The sequence below is a fragment of the Anomaloglossus baeobatrachus genome, chromosome 4 (assembly GCF_048569485.1).
Source record: "Anomaloglossus baeobatrachus isolate aAnoBae1 chromosome 4, aAnoBae1.hap1, whole genome shotgun sequence".
Taxonomy (NCBI): Eukaryota; Metazoa; Chordata; class Amphibia; order Anura; family Aromobatidae; genus Anomaloglossus; species Anomaloglossus baeobatrachus.
This window is the reverse complement of record NC_134356.1, coordinates 549,214,400-549,232,758: the sequence shown is the minus strand read 5'-3', so window position 1 is coordinate 549,232,758 and position 18,359 is coordinate 549,214,400. Positions and strand designations below refer to the sequence as shown.

The 18,359-nt window shown below is 41.5% G+C and overlaps 1 long non-coding RNA gene across 2 annotated transcripts in view; it reads right to left on the bottom strand.

Moving 5' to 3' along the window:
* Window positions 1–18,359, bottom strand: part of LOC142301805 (uncharacterized) — a 657,358-nt gene that overhangs the window by 529,330 nt on the left and 109,669 nt on the right. For both annotated transcript variants that reach the window (XR_012752886.1, XR_012752887.1), the window contains exon 3: window positions 3,399–3,555. This is a non-coding gene — a long non-coding RNA (uncharacterized LOC142301805). The remainder of the gene's footprint in view (window positions 1–3,398; window positions 3,556–18,359) is intronic.

Below are 18,359 nucleotides of genomic sequence, written 5' to 3'. Positions count from 1 at the left end.
TGGGTAATTTTTAACGAAGCTCTGCACCACCAAATTTAGCGCATGTGCCAGGCAAGGGATGTGTGTTAAACTAGTGAGGCTCAGAGTTGCTATGAGATTTTGCCCATTATAGCACACCACTAGGCTGGTTTTGAAGTTGACTGGGAACAACCACTCATCTGTCTGTTGTTTGAGCCCAATCAACAGCTCCTGCACGGTGTGGGATTTGTCCCCCAAAAAGATGAGTTTTAGAACAGCCTGCTGGTCTTACTCTGACCAGATGAGGAGGTAATAGAGGAAGTGGAGTAGCTTTTTAAATCTGGCTGTCTCCACCAGCTGGAATGGCAGCATTTCAAAGGTCAGGAACTTTAAAATGCTGTCATTCAAGACAAGGGCTCGAAGTTGGGTAAGGGGCTAAATCCTCTTTCTCTACAGGGATGGATAGCCGAACACTTTCACAAGATGGTGGGAAGATGGTAGTTGATGCTGCTTGTGGTTGTGGTTCTATCATATCCTCTCTTTGCGAGGAAGCAGATGGCCCTGTTGATTGTAAGCAGGAGGAAGAGGCCGAGACCGCAGCTGAAAAGGGAGAAAGAGCCTCAGATCTTTCCTGTTTTTTCAGGTGTGTACTCCACTGCAGCTATGTTTGGAATTTAGATGCCTTATTATGCAGGTGGTGCTCAAGGTTCAGAACATTTATGCCTCATTTCAGTCTCCAATAGCACAGCAAGTAAACCACCCATCTCTAGTCATCAGTACTTTGCCTGACCAAATTCCATGTTCCTGGCTGTATTACAGTTGTACGTACCAAGTTTTATTAGGGATGTCTGCACCAGGCTGTATTACAGGTGCATGCACAAGGCAGTATTAGGCCTGTATAGACCAGACTATATTAAGACTGGATGCATAAGTCTGTATTAGGCCTGTATAGACCAGGCTGTATTAGGGATGGATGCATAAGGCTGTATTAGGCCTGTATGGATCAAGCAGTAGAAGATATGGATGCACGATGCTGGATGTAGGAAGCTGGATTATGCCTGTATGGACCGGATCAGGTGTTTTAAGGCTAGATGCAACATGCTGGATTAGAGCTGTATGGATCAGGCTCTATTACGGCTGAATGCACGAGGTTGTATTTTGCCTGTATGCACGAGGCTGTATTAGGCCTGTTTGGACCAGGCATGGTCTAAAAGGCAAGCATAGTCAGGTAGTCTGGAGGTCGTCATTTGACCATTTGAAGTAGGGTTGCCATGGCAACAATTGGAACACCGTCATTATCTCGCAAAGATCCAGATCGGGTAGAAGAGGGAATGCTCTCCCTCTTCCAGCCTCCTAAAAGCTGCAAGCACAGCATTTAGGGGGTTAAACAGCCAGTGGCGGTGCTGGGTCTCTGCTATCACTTAAGTCAAGCTCCCACTGGCAATCTCATTTGTATAGCTCTTGTGCCAATACAATTCCCAGGATGTACCGGTACATCCAAGGTCGGGAAGTCCCCACAAAATAAGATATACTGGTACGTTTAATGTCGGGAAGAGGTTAACAGTAGCAGCAAGTGCACAGACTTAATTCTAATTCATAAAGTGACCAGTTCAGGTGATTTAAGCCACGCATGATGTTCCTGTGCAATCAATGATTGGTATTATTCTCTCACTCCAGGTCATGTCTGTATACATGCAAATATTGTACTGCAGTAGGTATGACAATGGTATCGAATACATCTGCACAATAATACATCAACATTTTTGAGTTTGTACAACAAACACTACATTTTTTTTAGATCGACGCTATAGGCTAAGATTGTTGGATTCTGACTAGAGAATATTCAAGGTACCCCATTCTGTAGTAAGATTTGTGTTTTTTTAGTATAAAATTAAATTATTTGTACTACAGAATGTATAAGTAGTTTAATATGAGAGTTGGAATAATATGTTCCTGTAAATAAAAAAAAAAAATCACAATTTTGGTCACAACATTATTATAATGACCTAGAGAATGAATGGCGTAGAAAGAAAACCTAAAAAACAGTTACTGAACTGTGTTCTTTCACTATCTTTTTTTTTTTACCATTTTTAAGTAGATTATATGGTAAAATAAATGTTGTCATTTAAAACTAAAACTTGTCCCACAATAAAACAAACCCTTATTAAGACATGACATATAGTGTATATTGATGGTACTTTCAGAACTGGTTAGTGCAGATAATTGCAATTACCCACATAGAAATATAACATATTGGAGCAACTGAGAAGCCATCGGTACAGCTGATAACTCGTACAAGTAGTTTCCACATAAAAGAATTGGTACTCAAAAGCCATGGCCTGTGCCATAAATAAACATTCGAATTTCCAAGTGGCAGAAGACATTTCAGGCAATGTGCTGAAAGTATGTATTAGTTCTTTGCAGGTGAGCTGAAACATGGAAAATATAGCACAAGCAATGCTCTTTTAAATTAGTTATTTTAGGGATTATATACATTTCAAGTATGAGTCAAACATCACAAGGACGTCTATCATCCAAATTTACAGTTGAATTCCCCATCATAAAATGGAGCCTATGAAAGAACCGGCTTACCTAAAATTTATTTCTTACTACTTACATTGCAATGGAATTATAATAAATCAGGATACCATGTAACATTTATAGCGGTTCATGTTACAATGTATACTGCAAATGTCTGTTTCATTCAGTATTGAAATAAACACACTGATCACTTCAACATCAGATATTAAAACATTGGGGTTTATTTATCAAGCTAAATTCAACAGAATTCTGGAGGTCTAAAGAGGAATCTTTTCTCCTTGCGGAGAGTGGCAAGATGGCAGCAGGAGACATATAGGTAAAGTGAGAATTATGGCACACTTGAAAAAATGGATGGCCAAATAGGGTTCAAACGCATCAATAAATAAAAGAGGAACTTGGCGCTCCAAAATGGATGTTGGGAATTTATTATACAGGCAGTTCAGAAAAAAATTATAACGTTTTGACCCCTATATTTGGGTCTTCATCAGACATGATAGATTTGTGGACAGGATATGCCTTTAAGATGGTGATACTGTCAACGTCACCATGAGATAAATAGAAAAAATCAGACTGCTATAATGCATAGGTATGAAGGTGCAGCATAGTATAGCGTCTTACATGCTGTTGGAGGTACCTACAACACCGTGTAAGAAGCTGTACTATGTTGCATTCAACATTTTCCTTATTCAACTCAACATGGATTTAACTGCAAATCTTGTTTATTGTCCCCATTAATGATGTTTTATTCGCTAGGAGCTTCTTGGCAAGTTGAAGAGACGTAAAGAAGTTGTTTGTTATCACATTCCTTCCTTGGTTTAGAAATGTGCAACTAAAGATAAAAAAGCGCAGGTAGGGTCTTACCAGATGTTAGTCGGAAAGGATCATAAAAAGAAACTCACCTTGTGGGGTTGTAACAGTCACAACCCCTGTGTAAACCTGAGAAATGGTGGCTGCCGCAGGCTCATGTTGGATAAAGTTCAATGCTGGAGAGGAGAACGGAGTTTATGATCTGCTGTCACCAAATGTCTATATATTCTTTTCTATTTAGGTCTTTCTCTGAAAGAGAAAAAAGTGTGTCTTGTGATTTAATTTTTAGTAGTAGCCACACCTGTTTCTAGATTGTTCCGGAACTACATATCCCAGCCAGTAAGCGAGGGTCACTGAGTTTGCGAGGAAGCAGGTAAGATCATAGTTTAAGCACAATATCATAGTTTGACACGGGAGCATAGTTTGAAGTTATCCTTACAAGTTTTTCATTGTTTTTCTACTTTTATCTGTAACGTTTATTGCCATTTAATAGGTGTTCCAAGGACAATGCTACCAAGTGTGTATCTTGTGAGATGTATGCATGCCTTGAACAACCGTTCGAGGGTGAATATGTCTGCGCTCGATGCCAGCATGTTATATATTTGGAAGTCCAAGTAACTGATCTAAATATGCAGCTTGCAACACACAGGGGCATTGCAAACTTGGAGAGGAGTTTAGAGCTCACTGAGCTTTCTCTGGCTGGGGCCAGTGCTATGGAGGAGGGTGTAGGGGGAGAAGGTCAGGACCCAGAGGTAGGTAGCTGGGTAATCATTAGAAGAAGAGGTAGAGGGAAAAGTGTCAGGGAGCCTAGTCCTGATCTGGCACAACCTAGTAAATATGCCTGTTTGGCTAATATTAGGAATGCAAACCCAGGACAAGGATCACTACAGCAGGACGTTGCTAATAGCAACCAGAAAAATGACTGCTGTAGGAAGGAGGGAAATAGGAGTGCAGCAAAGGCCAGACAGGTGTATGTGGTAGGGGACGCTATAATTAGGCAGACAGACAGGGTTATCTGTCGCTGAGACCGTGAATGCCGAAAAGTGTGTTGTCTGCTGTGTGTGCTCGGGTTTGGTATATTGCGGATTGCATAGACAGATTCCTGGGTGGGGCTGGAAAAAATCCACCGGTCATGGGGCACATTGGTACTAATGACAAAGTTAGAGGCAGGTGGAGGGTCCTTAAAAATGATTACAGGGAACTAGGAGAGAACCTGAAGTCCAGGACATCCAAGGTAATGTTTTTAGAAATACTACTGGTGCCACGAGCATCACTAGAAAGACAGCGGGAGCTTAGGGAGATAAATACATGGTTTAGAAATTGGTGCAGGAAATTTGGGTTCATGGATAATTGGGCGTCTCAGGCTGTATGGTAGGGACGGGCTGCACCTCAATGAGGAGGGCGCAGCTGTGCTGGGGTAGAAAATAGTCAGACAGATGGAGGAGCTTTTAAACTTGGATCCGGGGGAGGGAGGGTAGTGGATCAAATAAGGGGATAGATAGAGCAGAGAGACACTGAGACTGAAGGGGTCAATGAAGGTTTAGGGGGCTGGGACATGCAAAAAATGTATGGAGGCTATGAGTAAGGAATGCATTATTAGTATTAAATGTCTACTGGCAAATGCAAGAAGTATCTTCTGGTTGTGCTAGAAGCTTTAAGTTCTTATCACTATTCAAGACAATTACCTCTTTAAGATGATAGAACCAACGAGGGGAGATAGTGTGCTAGATCTGGTCCTGTCAAATAGACCAGATACAATTTCAGATCTACAGGTCCGGGAGCACTTGGGCACCAGCGATCATAATATGGTAAGCTTCAATGTAATATTCAATAGAACATTTGAAAAGAAAAATGTTAAAACCTGGAATTTTAGGAAAGCTGATTTCAACAAATTAAGGGAAAAGCTTAATTGTGAAGATTGGGACAATGGCATGGTAACTGGGGATACTGAACATAAATGGGGTAAGTTTAAGGATATCCTTCTAGAGTCTAGTAAAAAAGCGTATACCCTTTGGTAATAAAATGTCCAGGAATAAAAAGAAACCACTATGGATAAATAAGACTGTACAAAGTTTAATTAAACAAAAACAAAGGGAGTTTAACATCTTGAAATCTGAAAATACAGAAATAGCATTTTTGAAGTATAAAGATATCAATAGGAAATGTAAAAAGAAATCAAGCAAGCAAATTAGCTACTAAAACAAAAATTGCCAAGGACATTAAAAAAAGTTTTAAAAAATTTAAAAAATAAATGTTCAAATCACACCCCTTTTGCCCCATTGAAAATTAAAAAGTTAAAAAAATAAAAATTATAAACACATTTGGTTTTGCTGCATTCAGAAATGCCCAATCTATAAAAATATAAAATCAATTAACCTGATCGGTAAATGGCGTAGTGGAAAAAAAATTCCAATTGCCAAATTACGTTTTATGGTCGCCACAAATTGTGCGCTAAATGCAATACCAGGAGATCAAAACGTAGCATTTACACAAAAATGGTACCATTAAAAATGTCAGCTTGAGATGCAAAAAATTAGCTATCACTGAGTCATAGATCCCAAAAAATTAGAACGCTACGGGTCGCAGAAAATGGCACAAAACGTACCCCACTTTTTTCTGACAAACTTCTGATTTTTTTTTAGCCCCTTAGATAAAAGTAAACCTATTCATATTTGGTGTCTATGAACTCGCACTGACCTCAGGCATCATAATGGCACATGAGTTTTACCTTATAGAGAACACAGTGAGTAAAATATCTCAAAAACAATTGTGCAATCACACTTATTTTGCAAATTTTTCCGCATTTGGATTTTTTTTGCCGTTTTCCAGTACACTGTATGGTAAAACTCATGGTTTCATTTAATAGTACAGCTTATTCTGCAAAAAACGTGGCCTTATATGACGATATTGACTAAAAAATAAAAAAGTTATGTCTCTAGGAAGAAGAATGGCGGAAAAAAACCCGAAAATATAATAACAAGTTAGTTATAGAGGACAGAGAAAATACTGAGATAATAAACAGGCACTTCTCATCCATGTTCACTAAGGAACTGACTGTTCTAGGGATCATTCAACAAGTCAAAAATCAAAGTTCACCACCCGATATAATTAATTTAACACAAGAAGAAGTATGCCTGCGTCTGAGTAAATTAAACATTGACAAATTCCTCGGGCCATATGGCATTCATCCATGAATATTGAGGGATCTGAGCTCAGTAATCGACAGATTACGTAACACGATAACGTCTATGATTGGCTGTTGGTCCCTCACACATAGTAGTGTAAAAATAAATAATTTTAAAAAATGACGTAGCGCTCCATGGTATTTTTGATTCTCAGCGCAGATAAAGTGGACGGCTATGTGCTGCCACCCCCATCTGCCTGGCTTTACCTTGGCTGGCAATTTAAACACAGGAAGCGCATTAATTTTTTTTAATTATTTAAAAAAAAAATTAAAACAAAAATGCGTGAGTTCCCGACATATTTTGATTGCCAGTCAGGTAAAGCCAGGTAGCTGGGGGCTGGGATTCTCCACAGCCCGCAGCCACCCCTGGAAATGGCGTATTGTTTCTTAGCGCCATTTCCAAGCGCTTTACCCAGCTCGTCCAGCAGCCCTAATGGCGGTCGCACGCTGCGTAATAAAAGGGTTAATACCAACTTTGTATTCTCAGCTGGTACTAAGCCCAAAATTCATTGTGTCACGCCAAATTAGACATGGCCACCATGAATTTCTAGTAAACAGTAGAAAAAAACACAGCACATAGAATTTTTTTTTTATTAGAAATAAAACAAAAAAGTTTAGAGACTCAATCTTTATTATAAAAAAAATTCTTAGTCCGATGTAGTCCACAGGTAGGACAATGTTAGCTCTGCTTCATCACTCTGTATAGACAAGCGTCTATACAGAATGAGAAGCAGAGAGAGCAATGTCAGCTCTGCTTCATCACTCTGTACAGACAAGTGTCTCTACAGAGCGAGAAGCAGGGAGTGCCATGACAGCTCTGCTTCATCACTCTGTAAAGACAAGCGCCTCTACAGAAAAAGAAGCAGAGAGAGCCATGTCAGCTCTGGTTCATCACTCTGTACAGACATATACAAAGTGAGAATCAGGGAGTGCCATGTCAGCTCTGCTTCATCGCTCTGTACAGAGCGAGAAGCAGGCTGACACTGAGGATATCATTCCATTTGTGTATGACTCATGCATTCTCGCTTTGCATCACCCTGCACGACTTGACACTCTCCGGACAGGAGTGGCTCAGCTGCATGGAAATAAATACAGCCGACCTGCTCCTATTGGGAGAGTGTGTGCCATGCTGGGTGATGTGATGTGACACTCATACAGTGACAGTACAAGAGCCATTGACTCGGGTGAACCCCGACGTCACCGCAAACACAGCCGAAAACAGTCGAAGACTGCCCCGTAACTAGCAGTGCAATGAATACCCCCGGAAGTTTACAGGTCCTTCAATGACGTCATAGCCATGTGACCAGTCTGTGAGCCAATGTGTGTACAACATTCAAACCAGACAAGTCACATGGCTATGACGTTATGGAAGGTCCTTTAGTCAGTGGGGGTTACCCAGGGGCACAGCAATGATCGGACGCGGAAGCAGAAGTAGCCAGGAGACATAGTCTGCATGATGCATGTTCGGGACCACAAACACAAACACTATGTGTTTGGTACGGACCCCGAACTTTAGAGTTCGGGTTCGCCCATCACTACTCGTAACAAATATGTGAGTAATGGACAGTACTCGCTAACAGCATAGCAAGTACGAATAGTTAACTACTCACTCAACACTAGTGGTGGACAATTAAGTCACTGACCCAACCTGGCAAGGTGCTATGCAGAGCAAGGACAGCAGTGAAGAGGTAAATGGATCCACAGCATCACAATAGGCAGGAAGAGATTATGGGGTGACCAGAGGAGGAAGGCGAGCAGCTGTTCCCCAGAGCACCCACATGCGGCCATTTCACAGCCCCAGGATTAGGTGTTTCCTAATCTGGAGATTTTTTAAAGAAAGTGCCAAAGATAAAAGAATGGTCATTTGCAACCTTTGCCATAGCAAGAGCAGCCTGTCCACTTCCAGCCTGATCACCACCATCATGCTCAGGCACATGTTATCAGAGCACCTGACTGTGGAGGCCGAACACCTGGGTCCACAATCAGTGTTAAGTACTTACCAATCCCTTGTCCAGAACACAGGAGTGGATGTCTCCCACCGTGCAACTATTGTTGAACATTCACAAGCACCATAAGCAACCATTTCCGATTTTTTTCTCCCAGTGCAACGTTAAGCTATCCCTAGCCCAGGCCTTGAAACACAAATGAAAATATCATCCTATGTCATTTGGTAGATTTGTAATGAAATTATGTTCTTTTCACTTACACTTATGGCCCCAACAGTTATCACTGGAACTTTCAGTAATTTAGAAATTCTTTGTAATCAATACAATCAGTATATTTTACAACAATAAGGGTGCAAAAATGTTGAGACAGATCACTGGTTTTACCCATCATGAGATGTTTTTTGTGTGGTACCTTGGTAACAAAACACCTTTTTATAACCAATCAGTTGACCCACTTGATATTATTTTTCACTAAGTGGCAGGATTTCATTGTAATTACTGATTGATTTGAGCTAGTGGCATAACTTTCCATGGCTTTTTGAACCTCGCTTTCTACAAGTGTTCGATTCTTTTTCCCTCTGTCATTTCTTATCATTACACATAATTTATGGACATGTTTGGTTTGATTTCTTTGCCTGTGTGAATATGATGCCTTGTTAATTCAGAAAAAAAGAAATGGAACTGCACCAAAGATAAAAGACCTATTTGAATCCTCAATATTACAATGGAAAGTTTATTTCCATGCCTCACAGCACAGCAGTGCTCAACCCTTAATACAGTGCATGCAGTATTCCACAGTGAGAAGGAAAAAACAAGCGTAGCACTCATTATGTGTAAAATTCTCTTTATGCCTTCAATACCTTAAAAGTGGAGCAGGTATATAGGGGGATACAGGGACGTGTCTAAATGATGGTCATTTACCGCTGGATTGTGCTTCAAAACGGTCTTTTAAGGGGGAGTTCTGAAGAGGTAAAAAGAGGTAAAAAGATGAGCAGTGTTCCTCCCTCTCCTCTGCAGCACTGATAGAGCATGTTTTTCCACTTCTTTGCTTCTCCACTAATCAGAGACTCTAGGCTGGAAGAGAGCACTCCTGAAAAATACTGTCTGCCATTCTATAAGACCATAACCCATACAGAATGCCGCAACAGTGTAACTTTGTCAGCACATACATTGCATACTCACTTTCCTCAGTGATGCTACATTTTTGGGGAATGGGAGAGGCCCTGTAACTGCACAGCCCAAAGATGGAGGTGGAAAGCATTAAATACTTAAGTCACTGACATCCTGTAACATGCACAATACTAGGGTACCAGAGACATTAAGTGATGTTTTTCTAGGGGCCACACCTTCCAACTTTCAAAAGAGAGAAAGGGTGATACATCATGGTATGCTAGGGCAAGATTTTGTGACATACCCTTAACCAGACTTACTCGCCACACCTATTAATCATTTATTTTTCCCCGTCATGGCCACATTAAGAAGATGTTAGAAATACCTTCAAGGCCTTCACACCTCCATGTCTTAGGTCTGTGTGGTGTCCACTTTCATATCTATCGGTGGCATGTTCATATGCATACTAATTAAAGTCAACAGAAATCTTCACATCAGTGTTTTTACTCAGGCAATGTGTCCCTGAGAAACACTTGAGTGTCTGGGTGAGGCACAAGTCAGTTTTTTTTCCGGGAGCACAGATCTAATACAGACAGGACACGGATGGCATCCGTGTGACATGTACCAGAAAAAAACGGATATTACTGTAATATATGGTTTTTATGTGTAAAAGATGTGTAAAGCTTTAAAAATGATAGATGATAGATAGATATAGATAGATAGATAGATAGATAGTACAGCTATTTAGCAGAATTAATAGCTGTCAGCTGTCCCTTGGCTTGTTTTGAAAAATAGTTTGGATCCTGCTGATTTTTTTTAAATATTTATGCAAGTAATTAAAAAAACAGCTTAGGGTCCCCCCATTTTTCAAAACCAGTTAAGGAACGGCATACAACTGGGGTCTGATATTTTTAGGGTGGGATGGGCCATGGTTCTTTAGTTCTCCCTATTAAATGCGCCTAATCTGGAGCTATACTTGGCTCTTCCCTGCAAAAGTCCTAATCCAAGGTCCGGCGTAATCCAAAAGGGGGTCCCACGATGTTACATGACTCGCTGTCCCAGCCAATGAAGAACAGAGGGTTCCTCATTGGCAGGCTCATACATGGTTGGTCCCTTTTTGAAAGTTGGAAGGTATGACCCGTAGAGAAAAATCACTTACATCACAGGTCACAGGTTCCCTCTAGAGGCTAGCAAAGCAAAAGCTATCACTGGGAACTCCCTGAGCTAAGAGAAGAGTCTTTAAAGCAGCAGTAATTATATAACCAAACAAAAAGAAAAATTGACCACAAATGTAAGGGGTGAAAAAGCCAAGGCAAAACTCGCACCAGGTGCAGTAAGGTATACATGATGTTATGGTATGATAGTATAATACAGTGTAGGTACTGTCCCCACTGGGTACACCTTGTCATTGGTGGGATGGCTTTATGCTTTTTTTTTTTTTATCAAAAACAGTGTTTACTAAGTACCCTATGTTTATATGAACTATGCTTTTATTTAGTTACAGCATGGTATGTTTTTACAATTTTTCCCTTGGTTTCTCTTTGTCTTATGGCCAGTGTGAACATGAGCTCACAAGCTCCATGTATACCATTTCATACTCCGGCTCACTTTTTTGTTTTTTACACCAATGAATACTGACAGCAGGAACAATGGATAGTCAGAAAGCATTGTGCACAGCCAGATGCTGTGGCCTTCTACGGCCAGAAACAACATGACTGTCACATGTGACATACCCGTGACAGGGGTCTCTCTATTTTTGATAACCAACCAAGGTAAAGCAGACAGCTGAAGGCTGCAAGTTCCAGCTGTCTGCTTTAACAGTGCAGGTTATAAAAAAAGGAAGGGAACGTATGCAATTTTATTTATTCCTTATTTACAAGTGCTTCAGGGCAATTGTCCTGCTCTTACCCTCAACTTGCTTTTTTTGTAGCCCCTTGGCCCATATTACCACCATTTTACAGCACCAAAGTTTGGGTCTCCATTGACTTATATGGGATTTGCTGTTCAGGGTCAAGTGCAGGTTGAGTTCAGATACCAAACCAAATGTTTAACAAAAGTTCGGCTGACCCCAGGCAACCCAAACATCCATGGGTCCGCTCATCCCTAGCTATTAATGACTAAGACATGCCGGTTCCACTACCCGGACTCCTACATTTATAGAGAAGAAGGGGTGGTCTTTTCCCTCAATCAATACTTAGAGAGGTGGAGACCAGGCATATATGTAACTCTTTCAATTAAAGTCATTGGATAATGTTGTAGATGGCTGCATTTCATAACTCAATCAAAATAGAATAACAGCTGTATGTAGAGGCTGCCACTAGAGTTGAGTGAGTACCTAACTATTCGTACACGCTATACTCATAACGAGTACTGTCTACTACTCGAGTATTTGTTCTGAATAGCATGTGCAATGCAAGTCAATGGGGAATTCTCGCAATGTAACGAGTAACCCGAATTCTGCACTATTCACTACTCACATGAATAGTACGGCATTCGGGTTACTCGTTACATTGCGAGTTTTTCCCCATTGACTTGCATTGAACACGCTATTCGGAATGAATACGCGAGTATTAGACAGTACTCGTTATGAGTATAGCGAGTAGATATAGTTAGGTACTCACTCAATTCTAGCTGTCACCCCTCTAACTCACATATGCCTGTCTAGAGTGCTATACAGGGGTCAAGGAATGATAGTCTCTTGATGTATGGAAGACCCAGATCTGATTATTCAGTGCTTTCTCCTGACTCTGAGAAGTAATCTACGTCTTCTTCCCTATGACTAATGGAAACTACTGTATGCAGAGGGTTGGTGGCCATACAAAACGGCACAGGCTGCAGGTTCTACACCCCTGTTCTAAAGGAGCTGGTTACACCTTCTTATAAGTCATTTTTTTGTTTTGTTTTCTTTTTTTTTAAAAAAAGAGATCTGGACTTAGCAGTGGTAAAAAATGTGTTTCTTAAAATATACTTTTCCCAATATAGAAAGGCAAGAGAAAGAAACGCACACTGACAAACAGTTAAATGTAAACCAATAGATGGGAGAATGAACAGAGCTGTCAGATTAATTTGTGCTAAGCATGGTATGGACACAGTCAATCCACAAATGCCAGATCTTGTCAAACTGTCACTGATTCTGAGAGAAGTTTTAATTGCATGAAACCAGTGAGATGAACTCTGCTTGTTAGACATTTTCCATGATCAGGCTTTGGGTTTCTTGATATGTGACAAATATAATTTTTATGGGTAATATGCATCAAGAAACTGTACAATAAATGTGGTTCATAGACAGTACATAGATATAATCCATAGGAGGCGGATGAAAAAAATCTTTCAGCTGAACTATATTTCTGTACTTTCATACATTATGCTTAGAGGATTTCTCCATCAAAAAAAAGGAAAAAAAACGGTGGAAAAATAAGTGGATGTGCACCATTTGCCACCATTTTTATATCTATTTTTCTGCAATGCATAATTCCTTAGTATATCTTTGTAGTTATTAGAGCTCACAAATTCAGAGTTCTTATTGGCCATATGTGTGTGTATATAGTGGGTGCAAGGGTTACAGTCACACCTGGGCCCTGGAGCTTAGCAAATTTCAAAATTTCATAGGCGAAATCCAGAATTAAAGACCTGGTGTCACTGGTGTATAACAGCCTTATGAGACCTCAGGGAGGTCTGGGATCAGGAGGTCCCATTGTTTAGCTAATCGCGGCCACGCCCTTCTGCTATACAAACTCACTCCTTACTCTCTCCTATGCCGGCTATAGTTGTTTCTATGATTTTTTTCTGCGGCTGTGGGCCTCATCTATTATGATGATCCTGACCGTATATCCCTTGTTGAGTCAAAGCAACACAAGCTCCAGCAAGGGGACTGACCCACTGAGGAGTTTTTTCAGAGGTTCATAGATGGGCTACTGACACCAAGTGATACGTTCCTTCTCCAAGAAGGAATTTTTGTCAGGGTTTGTCATAAAGGTTAAAGGACGCTCTTGTGTTATATGAAACTCCATAGTCTTTAGTGGCCGCTATGGTCCTGGCTATATGGATTGATAGGCATCTCTTGGATAGCCCTATGTTGACTTCACCTTCAATTGTACTTCCTAGGGGTGAAATTTTGAGCACTGATGAGCCTATGCAGTTGGGGGGCTCTCCTCAGTCTGGTTTTCCGGTTCACCATAAGACAGAGAGGTGTTTCTTTTTCAATCAACAGGGTCACTTTATAGAAGCTTTTCCATCAATCACTAAGCAGAAAAATCTGTCAGAAAACTTCTGACCCCAGTTTGTGTGGATGATTGCAACCTGGACATATAAATTTCCTCCACATGTGTGTCTCGGTTTGTTTTACCTGCATAAGTTATCATTGGTACAAAAACTGAGATAATTTTAGATAATGGGGCGGGGAGCCAATATGGTGGATTCTTGGTTTTCTCTGACCCTTTTTCTCTACTGTAGTATGCTGGCAAAATCCATTGCCATATTTTCTGTAGAGTCTTGACTTCTAGGTCAAATAGGGGGTCTTCACAAGGAGCTCCTTTCTTGATACATCATTAAAGGTATTCCCACCCCTATTGTACTGGGCCTTCCCTGGTTGGTTATTCACAATCCTGGTATTGACTGGCAGTCCAGATGGAGTGATTTCTGTAAGAACAATTGCCTGAATATTATTATCTCTACCATCTCTACTCAAACCCTGCCCTCTTTTCTGTCCAATTTTTAGGATGTTGTCTTGGGAAAAGAATGTTAGTAACTGCCTCATCACTGTGTATATGATTGCCCTGTTAATTTGTTGCCGAGTGCAAAACTACCCAAGAGGTAGTCTGAAAGACAGGCTATGAAAGATTACATTTCTTAAAGTTTTGCTAAGGGACAAATTACGCCCACTTCTTTTCCCATGACTGCGGAGTTCTTTTTTGTTAAGGAAAAATAGGGGTCCTGTGTCTTTGCTTAGATTTTCACGAATTGAATTGGATTGCCATCTGAGATCCTTATGCCCTCCTGCTTATTCTTGATTTGTTTTATCAGATTGTTGGAACTAAATGGTTCTCACAAGGGCTATAATCTGATAAGAATCAGTGAGGGGAATGAGTGGAAAATGGTCTTTAATACTGCTGCATACTCGCCCTCCCGGGTCTCTCCTACCATTGGCCATACCTGACAGACCATGGACACATTTATACATGGATTTTATTACTGATGTTCCATCATTCGCTCTAGAAACAGTGATTTTAGTGGTGGTGGAAAGGTTTAGGAAAATGGTACACTTCATTGCATTACCTGTGCTTCCTAATGCAAAAACTTTGGCTCAAGTAATTTTCAGTGAGATTTTGAAGCTTCATGGGGTTCCCTCCCATGTGGTATCAGATTGGGGGACTCAGTTTGTATCTAAATTTTGCAAAGCCTTTTGTTCTAGCCTAGGGGGGCATTTATCCTTTGACTTAGATTTTCATCCTCAATCAAAAGGCCAAACTGAATGCTTAAATCAAAGTTTAGAGAAGTACTTTAGAAGTTTTGTATCTGAAAATCAGAAGATTGGTCATCTTACCTTCGGAAGAGTTTGTGTTAATCAATCGTCATAATGAGCCCACTGGTAAGTCACCATTTTTTTGTGTATATGGTTTTCACCCTCACTTCTACCCTGGGTCTACTCTTCGCAAGTTCCTGGTATGTGTAGGGCTTGCTCCACATGCTGGGACCTGGGCTGGTCTCTATCCACAAGTGCCTTTTTTGTAACATGGAAGCGGCTATATACAGGTTGCAGGTATGTGTGCTCCATTATGGTTCTGCTTTTAACTTTATCTAGGAGGCCGCATGGCACATGAAATACAGAATGTAGAGTAGGACCCCCCTATTGAGATTTGCCGTGACGTTGGCAGGGGTGGCTCAAAAAATTGATCAATTATTTGCTAAAAATCTCATTTTTTTATTATAGTACAGTTGGAATAAATTTGTGAATTTTCACTTTTTATATGATGCATGCCAATTTCAGATCGTGCTGGTTCCCTTTTTTTCTCTTCGCAAGTTCCTGTAGAGGAACAATTTTCTTTGTCGCTCTTTTCTGTTTGGCAAGGTGTACAGAACAATCTAAAAGTTATGGGAAACAGATTCAAAAGCGTTTCTGATAAAAAAAATGCTTGTCAGGTCCAGATCTTTGTGTGAATGATTATATATGGTTATCCACCAGAAATATTGAATTGAAAATTTATTTTTGGAAAATGGGTCATAGATTTATTAGGACATATCAGGTAGTCGCCGTTATTAAACCTGTGGTTTTTCAGCTTGAATTACCACATGCACTTAAAATTAACAATGTATTTCACAAATCATTGGTCAAGAAATATGATGTTTTTTGAACCTTTACATTTACCACTACCTCGAGTGATTGTTGATAGTAACTTAGAATTTCAGGTGGCTAGAATTCTTGATTCCCATTTTGTCTGCTGCTCTCTCCAACTCTTAATTAATGCCAGTAGGTGGGTGCAATCATGCAATGCATCTCATCTGGACAACCTGGCTCTGAGGATCCAGAGGCCCCTCATTTAAGGGGGGTACTGTCACAAATGTATCATGGCCTCTTAGTTTTTGTTGTGCTAAACTTCAATGCTGGAGAGGAGAAACGGGGTTAATGCCATGTTGCTGCCAAAGTAATAGGCTGTAGATTTAATGCCTCTCCGGCATTGAAGTTTAAAGCATGTGGGGCTGCGGCAGCCACCATTACCTCAGGCTTGCATAGGGGTTGTGACTTACACAACCTTTTAAGGTGAGTGTCTCTTTATGTACATCTCCCTATAATATCTGGTAAGATCCTATTGGCACTCTTTTCCTTTCAGCTTTCGTTTTTCCTGTGTAGGAGTTAATTTCCATTTGCTGCTGGGGTTAAGGTTTCTTTTCTATCCTGCTGTAATTGACATTTAGTTATTAATAGAGATGAGCGAACCGGTCCCGGTTCGGCTCGAGGTCGGTTCGCCGAACGGAGCTCCCGTTCGAGTTCGGCTCGTCGAACGTTCGACGAACCGAACTCGAACTGCATAGGAAACAATGGCAGGCAATCACAAACACAGAAAAACACCTAGAAAACACCCTCAAAGGTGTCCAAAAGGTGACAAACAACTCACAACACAACACAAACACATGGGAAAGTGACAAGGACATATACTCATGCGAAAACAAAACAGCTGGACAAGGAAAAAGAGGAGGACACACAGATATATGAGTATATGCAAGGAAACATCGATTCCATTATTGTGCAACTTGAGCCCTGCTCATTTTAGGCTTCCAATCTTGATAAATTGCCTGAGCTCGCCACGTACGCCTTGGGGATCTTGTCGTGTCCTGCAGCCAGCGTTCTCTCGGAACCTGTCTTCAGTGCTGCTGGGGGTCTGCTGGCAGATAAGCACACGTGTCTGTCCACTGACAATGTGGACATAGCTCTCAGAGGACTTTTCTTCCCCTGGGTCAGCCAGGGGATGGGAAAGGCACGCGTATTTTTGAGAGTGCTTCATGCAAAGCATCTTTTTCATCTTGAAAATTGGGTCAACCGATGCCAGTCAAGTGGGGTGTGTGTGGCCCAATTAGTGGCAACGAGGGAGACTGTGGTTGGAGTCCCCTCGCTGTGTTTCTAAAAGAACCAAGATGAACAAGTCATGGCTCTCAGAGGACTTTTCTTCCCCTGGGTCAGCCAGGGGACGGGAAAGGCACGCGTATTTTTGAGAGTGCTTCAAGCAAAGCATCTTTTTCTTTTTCAAAAGGGAAGGTCAACTGATGCCAGTCAAGTGGGGTGTGTGTGGCCCAGTTAGTGGAAACGACAACGAGGGAGACTGTGGTTGGAGTCCCCTCGCTGTGTTTCTAAAAGAACCAAGATGAACAAGTCATGGCTCTCAGAGGACTTTTCTTCCCCTGGGTCAGCCAGAGGACGGGAAAGGCACGCGTATTTTTGAGAGTGCTTCATGCAAAGCATCTTTTTCTTTTTCAAAAGGGGGCTCAACCGATGCCAGTCAAGTGGGGTGTGTGTGGCCCAGTTAGTGGAAACGAGGGAGACTGTGGTTGGAGTCCCCTCGCTGTGTTTCTAAAAGAACCAAGATGAACAAGTCATGGCTCTCAGAGGACTTTTCTTCCCCTGGGTCAGCCAGGGGACGGGAAAGGCACGCATATTTTTGAGAGTGCTTCATGCCAACCATCTTTTTCTTTTTCAAAAGGGGGGGGTCAACTGATGCCAGTCAAGTGGGGTGTGTGTGGCCCAATTAGTGGCAACGAGGGAGACTGTGGTTGGAGTCCCCTTACTGTGTTTTACATGCTTTTAGAAGGGCATGACATGGCTTAGAGGTTGACTTTCAGCATCTGGAAACTGTTGGCTACCAAAATGCTGCCTTTCCAACCTTTTTAACCGAGGATTTTCGAGACCTTATGCCCATCGCAGTGCCCCAAGAGCCGATGCCCAGGCGCCACTCCTTCTCCAACAAAGGCGTGCACGCGCTACACCAGCATGTCGCACTAAACATCACTGATTCCTTGAGAAACTCTGTGTGACAGGGTGCATTTCACCACAGATAATTGGCCCAGTAAGCATGGACAGGGGCGTTACATGTCGCTGACTGGGCAATGGGTTACTGTGGGGAGAGATGGAGAAGGGTCTGCTGTACAAGTCTTGCCGTCCCCACGAGTTGTGTCAATCCTTCTGAATGTAGAAGTTAATACACTGCTTCTGCCTCTTCAACCTCGTGTGGGTCCTCCACCTTGGCGCAAACCCTGTGTGGTCAGGCCACCCTTCCTTGTAACTGCGCACAACGACTACCACACACCTCCTTACTATGCTGGCA